We start from the raw sequence: 10,528 nt of genomic DNA on the forward strand, positions 1-10,528 counted from the left end.
CCAAGTCTGCCGTTTGGTATGTTTAAAAATTCGCCGAGCCTTGGCATAATTGATTTTGACATGATTTAAATTATGAACGGTAGGATTGCGTCGAAAATACTTCTCTGCCTTCTTCCTACTTTTCCTAGCTTGTTTGCATTCGTCATTTAACCACGGTTTCCGAATATGTGGGTTCACAGAGGACTTAGGAATAGTTTCATCCGATATACCTTTCAGTTGATCGGAGAACAACTGATTCGGGTCAGGAACATCCATATACAGGTCTGAAATAATGGCCAATTGGCCTTGGAAAAATTCCATCTTGTGTTAGGTGGATCATCGGTGGGATTAATAGCTGTAATTATTGTTGGAAAATGGTCACTGCCACAAAGGTCATCACGAACTGACCATTCAAATTCATTGTATATATTGGAATCTGTGATTGACGGATCTAAAGCAGAGTATGTTCCGGTTGCAGGATGTAAATATGTGTTCGAGCCATCATTAAATATGCATAAGTTATTATTTGAAATGAAATCCCTTTATTGTTAGTAACGGAACTACCCCATAGAGGGTTATGTCCATTAAGATCACCACCCATGATGATACAGGGCTTAGGGAGCTGGTCAAATAAGTCCTGAAGATCGGGCTGCTGAAGATTTGAAGATGGTGAAATATACAAGGAACAAAGTGTAAAAGTTATTTGTAAAGTGAGACGAACAGCAACAGCCTGAAGGTTGCAGTTTACAGGAACAGGGCTGTGGATGATGCCATGCCTCACAAAAATGGAAGCACCGCCAGTGGCTTTATCACTGGGTGGTGAAAAAGAATGATAAGACATATACTGACGCATTTCAAATTTATCATTTTGTTTAAGATATGTTTCTTGTAAACTAAATGCTGACGGTTGAAAATATTGTGCTAATAATTGTACTTCATTAAAATTGTTCCTAAGTCCTCTGCAATTCCACTGAATTAAATTGGGAGAAGTCATGGAGGTTGAATAGGCGATCTGGGGGAATTTCCACTCCGCCCGATAAGCTGCGGAATGACATCGATCTGCAGAGGTTCATACGGATTATGAACCTCTACGGGGGTTGTCAAAGGCACTGGTACCGCAACATGTTTCAGTGCCTTTAATTCTTTTTTTCTTAATTGTTTTTCATTTTTTTATAAATGAGCAGTAGATTCTTTTACTTCCTGGTGTGGCACAGTTTGTGTTATAGTCAGAGCGTCTTTTTGTGTTTCAGTAAGAAGGTTTTTTTGTGACTCAGTCAGAGGGTTCAGTTTAATCTCGGTCTGTGTGTCAGATGAATCAGATTCTTCACAAATGGGATATAAGACAGTTTGTCGGTCCGAGACCCAGGATATTGCTGTCTGGCAGTCATTATCTACTTTGCGGATAGAAGATGATACCGTGGCAGAGTAAGATTTTGTGGAAGGATTTGGTGGTGACAGTTCTGCATCAAGTTTTTTAGCGTCAGAAAAAGAGATGTTATTGGTGTACTTGATTGTGTTGATTTTACTATCTCTTTCAAATTTCGGACATAATTTGGAAGATGACATGTGCTCACCGTTGCAGTTTGCACACTTAATAACATTTGTGCAGTCAGTGCTCTCATGTTTTTCACAACAACGGGAGCAAACTGGAGAATTTCTGCAGAATCTGGCACCATGTCCAAATTGCTGACATTTGAAGCAACGGAGTGGACTTGGTACAAAAATATCCACTCCCAGGTTGAAGTAGCCAGCTTTGATAGATTTTGGAAGTTTTGAAAGAGCAAATGTAAAAAGGTAAGTATTTGTTTTGATGATGTTGTCATGTTCTTTTCTGGTAAAACGTTTAACTGAGATAACACCTTGAAGTTTTAACTCTGTCACAATTTCCTCCTCGGACATGTCTTACAGACATTTGGAGCGATCCCGGACAATACCTTTGCACGAATTCAATGATTTGTGCTCAGGGACAACAATCTCTGTGTTCGCAAAATAATGTGCGTTGAGATTGTTGTTGCCTTGCACATTCCACCAGCAAGGAGCCACTACGGAGACGAGTGACGTTTTTGACATTACCACAAATTCCCTCTATTGCTTTTGAAATAACGAAAGGGTTGACCTTGAGTGGGTTGCCATAAATTCCTTCCACAACCAGAAATCGTGGCCAAGAATCTGGGTTTTGTTCGATATGTTCATCATCTGATGATAAAACAGCATCTGTTTCTACATGTCTTCGTTTGGTTTTGGAACGAGAACCAGCGGATTGTGGGTGAGACATGGTAAAAGTAAAAAGATTCGACATCCCTGCTCCCCTCCCACCATCGAGTGTCAACATGGACGGTGTCGCAGTGGAAGCCAGACTGCAACACCAGGGCTACATGAAAGCTATACTCAAGAAATAAAGACATGAAAAGCTATGAAGACTAAAAGAAGTAATATCATGCTGGTTCGGCCCATGACAAAATTCCTGTATCACCAGATTGGCCCATGAACCACCGCCTTCTGGCATAGGACTCTAGGCAAAATATATATTGGCATCAGTAATGATATCATATTTCATGATAAACAATTTTTTAAAATGATATTTCTAAGATAGGTTTTCCATGCACAGGGTATGGCGTGACCAGTCGATTGATAGAATCGGGCCAATTCTACCACCCGTCTAGGCGAAGTAAGGGTCGAAGGGGTGTGTTGGACAAAAGGAACACTGGTTCCTGGCTCCGATGCACTCAACCACCAGAATCCCGTCCTCCGCCGACACAGGGGCGCAACCCACGGCAAACAGGTTGCCCAATTCAGTCGCCTTTTACGACCAGCAATGGGGTGCTGTGGACAAATTCTACCCCGCGTCCACACGGGGGAAGAGCTATTAGCGTTACCCAGCACTCACCACGGGGAGGTTGCTCTTCACGAGTGCCTCATGTTTGAGAGAATCCATGATTGTGACCATCCTTAGGTGAATGAAGCTGTCATATCTAACGTATTGTGTCTGGAACTTGTTATGACACGTGTCACCCTGATGTTATGACTAGTGTCACAACTACCACAAGTTGATATTGTTTGTGTAAACACAAATGCTCAAGTTGCAAAACTTTTTGAACGCCCCTCGTACATACGCATCAGGTGAAGAAAATCCCTTCGACGTCAAATCTCACTTCAGAGTTCTAGATACAAGACAAACAACTTACATACACATTATCTAATTCAACAGTCCCTTGGAAGACATTAATAAAGTCAGAGCTGAAGGGACATATCACAAAACGAACTGACACATTAGCTGATACAACAATTCATTGAAAGCCAGCTTTTACCTCAGAGCTCGAGGGACATATCACAAAACGAATTGACACATTAGCTGATACAACAATTCATGTGAAGTCAGCTTTTACCTCAGAGCTCGAGGGACATATCACAAAACGAATTGACACATTAGCAGATACAACAATTCATTGGAAGTCAGCTTTTACCTCAGAGCTCGAGGGACATACCACAAAACGAATTGACACATTAGCTGATACAACAATTCATTGGAAGTCAGCCATTACCTCAGAGCCATCGGAAGATGTCATAAAACAAACTGACACAGTAGTTCATACAACAAGCCATTGGAAGTCAGGGTATTTTGTTCATGGCAGAAATACCATTTCTTCCACTGATCAGAACAAGGGCGAGGGGCGGCCTACTGGGAGCAGGATCCGTTTGCCATCAGGTTCATTTAGAAGTTAAAACTGTTGGTCCCATCTCTACTGGATAGCGCTGTCATTCAGGGTGACTAGTCACAGTTCTCACTGCAAAGAGTTCAGGATTCACTTAATATACTACTCCACCTTTGCTCGGGATATTTCTTTCATGCGATGGTGCACAAAACTGATTATCATATGGTTACTTTATCTGAAGTTGAGTAGTATAGTGCTATTCGTCAAGATTAATTTAACCTAGAAACACAATAGTGTATCTTTCTATATTTACCGTCCGTTTATTGTATGTTCTTCCGTGTAACTTAACTCCGTATTAATCAAATCTGGCCATATATCTATTGGTATCCTAACAGCATACGCCAGAACCGTAAGTGCGTCCGGGTAAACGGGTTTTCTGAATAAACGGGGTTTCACTGTAATCAGGAATTATTGGTTGATGACGAGCCGTTACTTTATGGAGAGGTAGTGACAGACCTGCTTTCGTTACATGGTGATTTAGCTCGGGAATAGTCTGATTCTGGAAACCTCTTCCGTCAGTACTTTATTTGTTAGCTGATTTAATCATGTATTTCAGTCTGCTCCTATTAACTCCAATTACACAGGGATGAAGTTGCAGTTCCACACAAATATATTATCAAATGTCTAGACCTAAACAGAAAGATGGACAACATCCAGTTTACGTTTTGTTAAAATGGAACATCTAAGTAGATCTGATCTTCCTCACCACTTTCGAAAACGACGGAGTAAGCTTCGTCTTTGAATACTTTCACAATTAATTAAAAGCAGTTACTATCATGCATGCGTTTGTCTTTTTCTTTCCTATTTGGCAGTTTAACTAATAGGACAATAGATTAAATACTAATTGGCTAACTACAAAATGTCAAGGAATATTATACCCTGAAACATAAGATAAACATACTCATCGTATATCAGTTTGTTTTAAATCATTTAGATATCCAAGTCCCATACGTCATACGAAACATTCAGCGCTAGATTTAGTGTTGTTGCACATGAAATATTAAAGGTGAAAAAGAGAAGGTAAGACTTGTTGTTTTTTACTTGAAATGTCAGTTCCACAGACACACAGTCTGAACTGGTTTATCACAGCAAAGTGTATATATAACCTCTCTATTCTTCCACACATCGTTCTCATCTCAATCAGTCAATCAATCAATCTTCATTCGTGGTACTGATGAGGCCAAAGGCTAATAGTACATTGTCTGGGGCGTGTTACAAATTCATACATTTTCTTAGTTTCATAGCATGATAAATGAAAATTGATCAATTTCTCATGGTTTCTGTACAAGCACATGTCATTACTTTACCAAATTTGTTACTTTTTGGGTTGTGGCAGAAATAGTTATTTAAATATTTTTGCTTATAAAATCATTACTCACTGGACATACACATAAAAAATGATATTTATCTTCAATATAATCAGTTTTACAAATCTCTGCACAGTCTTTGTACTCTTGCAATACCTTCATATATGCCTGTTTCAATAATTAGATTATGTGAGCCACTATGAAAACGAGAAAAAGCTTTTCTAAACTTGTGTAAATCAGTCATGATATCACAGTTGTGTGCTTACACATCGCTTGTGTTATGTGTAAAGATATCTAAAGTAAAGATATGCTTCTACGCAAGAGTGATATGCAACAATGACTGTCCTCTATGGTTAAACTCTTAGCAGCAAGATAGTGTTCATTATTGAAGGGACACGTGTGACCTAGTCGAGTCGTCTGAGGCGTATTAACTGTGCAGAGTTGCGTCCCTTTGGCGTGCCGGAATCCTATTTTTGTGTGTGTTCTGATCCCAGAGTCTTTGTTTCCTGGTTTCACCAAAGAGGTAAACGTCTAGCACCTGCATCATTTTAATTTGACCTTCCTTCTCATATCAAGATGCCACGCCGTGATTAAGGTGAAAGGCGACTTTGAATTCCACCCAATCACTGATCGGCCACATTTTTCTTGATGTAAAATTAGAAATGGTTCCAATTCTGGTTCTCAGTGATTCATTCTTTAGCCAACTAAATTGAGTGAGTGAGTTTGATGTTAAGCCGCTTTTAGCAATATTCCAGCAATATCACGGCGGGGGACCCCAAATATGGGCTTCACACATTGTACCCATGACGGGAATCAAACCGGGTCTTCGGCGTGACGAGCGAACGCTTAAACCACCAGGCTACCCGACCGCCCCAACTTAATTGAAGATAGGGGGGTTAATTAATGGCAATGTTTAATAACCCCGAGTTGGAGTTGTTGCACACACAATCATCATATTTGTATGTCTTGACCAGATATGTTAACTAGTATTTAAATGCTGCGGTCATACAATAGGGATATATGTGATAACTGGGAGTAAAACACTTACACCCACTTATTACAGTTTAAGGGGCACAGGTGGCCCAGTCGTCTAAGGCGCTGCGAATTGCTGTGCAGAGTTACGTCCCTTGGGCACGTCAGAAACCTATGATTGTTGGTTCGAATCCCGTTTCGCCCCGATTATGTTTCTAGGTTTGTCAGCACAATACCCACTGACACGCCGTGATATAACTGAAATACTGTTAAAAGCGGCGTTAAACCTAGGGGTAGCCTAGTGGTTAAAGCATTCGCTCCTCTCGCCGAAGGCCCGGGTTCGATTCCCGACATGGGTACAATGTGTGAAGCCCATGTTATTACTCAATCTATCAACCACTGGTGTGTCTGACCAAAGACGGCGTATTTATAGACATGAGGGGGCGGTCGGGTAGCCTAGTGGTTAAAGCGTTCGCTCGTCACGCCGAAGGCCCGGGTTCGATTCCCCACACGGGTACAATGTGTGAAGCCCATGTCACCCATCGTGACAGTGCTGCAATAAAAGCGAAGTAAAGCCATATTCAATCTCTTACTCATTATTCCTTATCATCAATACTTGTTATTTCTTAACTGAATAGTTAGTACCATGTCAAAAAGTTATATCAAAAATGATGTTTAAATATAAACTGGGCGGCAAAAGAAAGTGTTGTGAATTATTACATAATCTAGGGAGGGGTAAGAAATGATTGATCAACCACAGTTTGAATGAAATTGTGCAATCACAGGTAACGTAAGCTCAAGGTAAACAATGGTGGGGTAAGCAATTTCATTTTCAAAAGTTGTCTGAAATGCCACCAAAAAATTGTCAGACACACTACAAGTTCATGTCGACACAGTTGAATTCAATAGCGTGTATGACCTCCAGCTGCCCCAATGCATGCTGTGATACGCCGCCTCATCGATGACGACAGTCTTCTGATGACGTGGACTGGAATCCGTTGCAACTGGTCTCTCAGGGCCTGCTGCAATTCTTTTCTGTTGACGGGAGGCTGATGGCGTGCTCTAATCTGTCTGTTAAGATGGTCGCACAGATGTTCAATAGGATTCATATCGGGTGAGTGGGCAGGCCAGGGCAAAACGTCAACGTTCTGCTGGTTTAGAAAGTTCCAAGTCAGTCTTGCAGTATGGAGCCTGGCATTGTCGTGTTGAAACAATGTCCCCTGCTGTTTGTTTTGTAAGAACGGAAGCACAACTGGCAGCAACACTTGGTCTCCGTACTGCACAACGTTCAGGTTTCCCTGTAAAATCACCAAATCAGTCTTCAAATACCGCCCCACACCATGACACCCCCCGTCATTTCGAAACAAGTTAAACCGACTTTCATCAGTAAACAGCACTCGACGCCAATTTCTCACTTGCCAGCGTCGAACCTGCCTCGCCCATCGCAGTCTCAGGCGTCGATGTTGAGCAGTCCGTACCTTTCCCCGGAAAGAACGTTACGCTCGGATTCAAGCAGCACGAAGTCGTCGTAGTACTGTACGTTGGCTAATGGGATGTCCCAACGCTGTTGCTGCCGTCGCCGTCGCCGTTACGAATCTGTTTCGCAGGTGAATGAGCCGTATCTTACCGTCTTCCAGTGGTGTTGTCACTCGGGGTCTTCCGGTTCTAGGCCTGTCCTGTGTCCTCCCTGTCTGCCTGTACCGTTGAATCAGCCTGGTTATTGTCAATGGTGTACAACCAAAACTTCTGGCAATTTGGACCTGTGTTGCCCCCATTTCGGCCATACCGATGGCTCTCTCTCTCTGCTCCTGTGACAGTCGTGGCATTTCTTTTGTGTGCTTTCATTACGTGTGGTTATACCCTGCAGACGAACGCATTTATACAGCTAACATGTACGTGCAGTTGATGCCATAGGCGAGAAACCTGTTTCACCATTTTTTGTCACCGCACGAGCGCTGTCAAAGATGGCGCGTTCGGGTGAAGTGTTTTTTGGTACCTGTTCCTGGGCAGTCATATTCCCAAAACCCACTTTCCCCTAGTTATCGCTGTTTATAGGAAAATTACAAATTGACAACCTATTCTTTCTTTTGCCGCTTAGTTTATATTCTTTATTGGAGAGCGGAAAGAACTATTAAAGACTCCTTCAACTGCGCTCTATTAAGCAAAATTGAAAAGGGAGTTCGAAAGACATTACCATGGCAGTGAAAGCCAGAAGACTGTTTCCATCGATTGGGTTATGATGTGCCATTAATAAAGATATAACTATTGTAAATTTGACTGTCAAGCTCAACAAAACTTGGTTAACAAGCACAGGTGCACATAGAGTAAAGGTCGTATGTCATTAACATTTATAGCTACGCCAGACTGACACTTACATTTCCTAAAGAGAACTCGATATGTCATGCTTTGGGTAATGTGAATTATTAATTTTATACTCGTGGCAATCGGTTTCGGGTTCTCGTTTTGATATATTAGAACGGTTTGACGTATTAGAAATATATTCTTCCGTTCTTACAACGAACTACGTGTGATGCAAAATTTGCCTCATGTGTCCGGTTAGCAACTAGAAATATTTGTCTATATGTCAGCTTCATGGGGTCTTCCTATTTGTCAGACAGTGGAATTTTTTTTAACTGCCACACACCTCTTTACTCATAATGATATGACGAAGACAATGGCAATCTCATTGGAGCTTTAAACGGCTTGGTTTAACTGAAAATGTGCTTGTTTTCAACTGAAGCTTATGAGATGGTACTTTCTGCACGTTATTACAAGTGTGTTTAATAACCTTAGTTACCATAACCAGTGTGTTTTCGCGAGTGATTGGGCCAATTACATGTAACCTGAAGTGTATGTACATCATATTTTAATATTTCACAGTTTGTTGTCACTGATATGTTTACTGAGTAGATCTTTAGCATCGTAGCTAAATTCATCCGAGTTGTTTTTACCGAAATTAGTAGCTATATTATATAAGACACATGGTCAGAAGAATGGATATAATGTGTACCCTACTCATGAGTCCCAAAGAGGGACAGGTCAGTCGAAATTGCCAAGGCAGTAGGTGACCTCTTAAACACTCAAGCCATAGCAACAAGAAGAACGGAACCTTCCTGCAAGACAGGTCTCTATCGGTGAAAATGAGGAATAATCAATCTGATCCTACGTCACTTGAATTGACAATGGTTCGCCAGAAGACAGCTTTATAAGCCCAACCCTATTCAATATATATTCTATTCGATACGGATAAAAAATTTAAACTATCGGAGGGCAACAGGTGAAGCTGTGTTGGATCCCGTCTCACATAGGTATTCTGGAAATGAAAAAGCAGATACATATTCTTTTATATAAGCAAGTTTATAATTCAACTAACTACAAATCTACCAATTTAAAATGAAGTGTAAATTAATTGAAGAACCTAAATGGCGTGTCGTTCAACATTGCTACATGAAACTGAATCGGATGATCATGATATGACTTTTTTAAAGATATTTTTATACAATATAAATTGGTGTTAGTTGTAAGATACGGGTACAAATGCGAGTGGAATTTTGTTTCTTTGGGACACTACGACAACAATATAATACTTTACAGAAAGGAATTATTTTGCACATTTTTTTAATCGCATGCAGGAAATAACTCTTAATTCGGGAATTCATTATTAGGCGGTAGTTTTTTCGAGTTATAAATAATGTTTCCAGTTTGCGTCGATATGCATGTAAGATAAGGTGAAATGGGATTTAACGTGGCGTTCAAGATTACTGCTTGTACTTGTCCGGACTGATGCCGATTTATAGTGCTAGCTCACTGAGAAACCATGCCGCAGTTTAGCATGAATACCACACTCAGACACAGTATACTGACTCCGAGCCGACCGGTGCTTGTCCGAGCCCCTTAATGCCGAGCGCCATACAAGCTAACAAACACGTGCCATCTTTTAACGTCTTTTGGTATGACGCGGCCGCGAATCGAACCCCGGACCTTCCGCTCTCCACTTGGACGTTCTACCACTAGACCACGGATGCGGTCCGGCGTGCATGAAGGAGTAAACAGTAAAAGAAGTTCTACTGCTATCAAGCGACTGACTCAAACGTGTTTTTAAATTATAGGACAATAGATCGCAAGAAGAATTCAGCTCTTCACATTACAAATATATCGTAGCGCAAATGCAGCTTGGATCAAGTCATTTATTTCAACAGTTATTACATAAAACATTAGGTTATTTTTTTGTATTCTATTGTAATTTTCGTGTTATAAGTGGTCCTTTGTGTAACATTATCTCCCTTGTTGACACTTTTAAGAATTACTTTCTGTGATGCATGCTGTGGCAACAGCTTACATTCCTTATAACCCTTTACGGGCTTCAACCTTAACACGCCCCTAAACGGATGTATCTCAAAGCGCATAGTCAGTTGCATGCTTGGGGCCATGCGGTCACTACTCTTTAGTGTATAATGGCGGATGTTTACGTCTCAAGAATAAATCAGTTGAGTTCTGAAATCTCTAGTCAGTTGATATTATATACTCTTCAAAAAAGGAAACTTGACATAGATGTAT

This window comes from Haliotis cracherodii, unplaced genomic scaffold (assembly GCF_022045235.1).
Source record: "Haliotis cracherodii isolate W230 unplaced genomic scaffold, xgHalCrac1.p SCAF_19, whole genome shotgun sequence".
NCBI classification, from domain to species: domain Eukaryota; kingdom Metazoa; phylum Mollusca; class Gastropoda; order Lepetellida; family Haliotidae; genus Haliotis; species Haliotis cracherodii.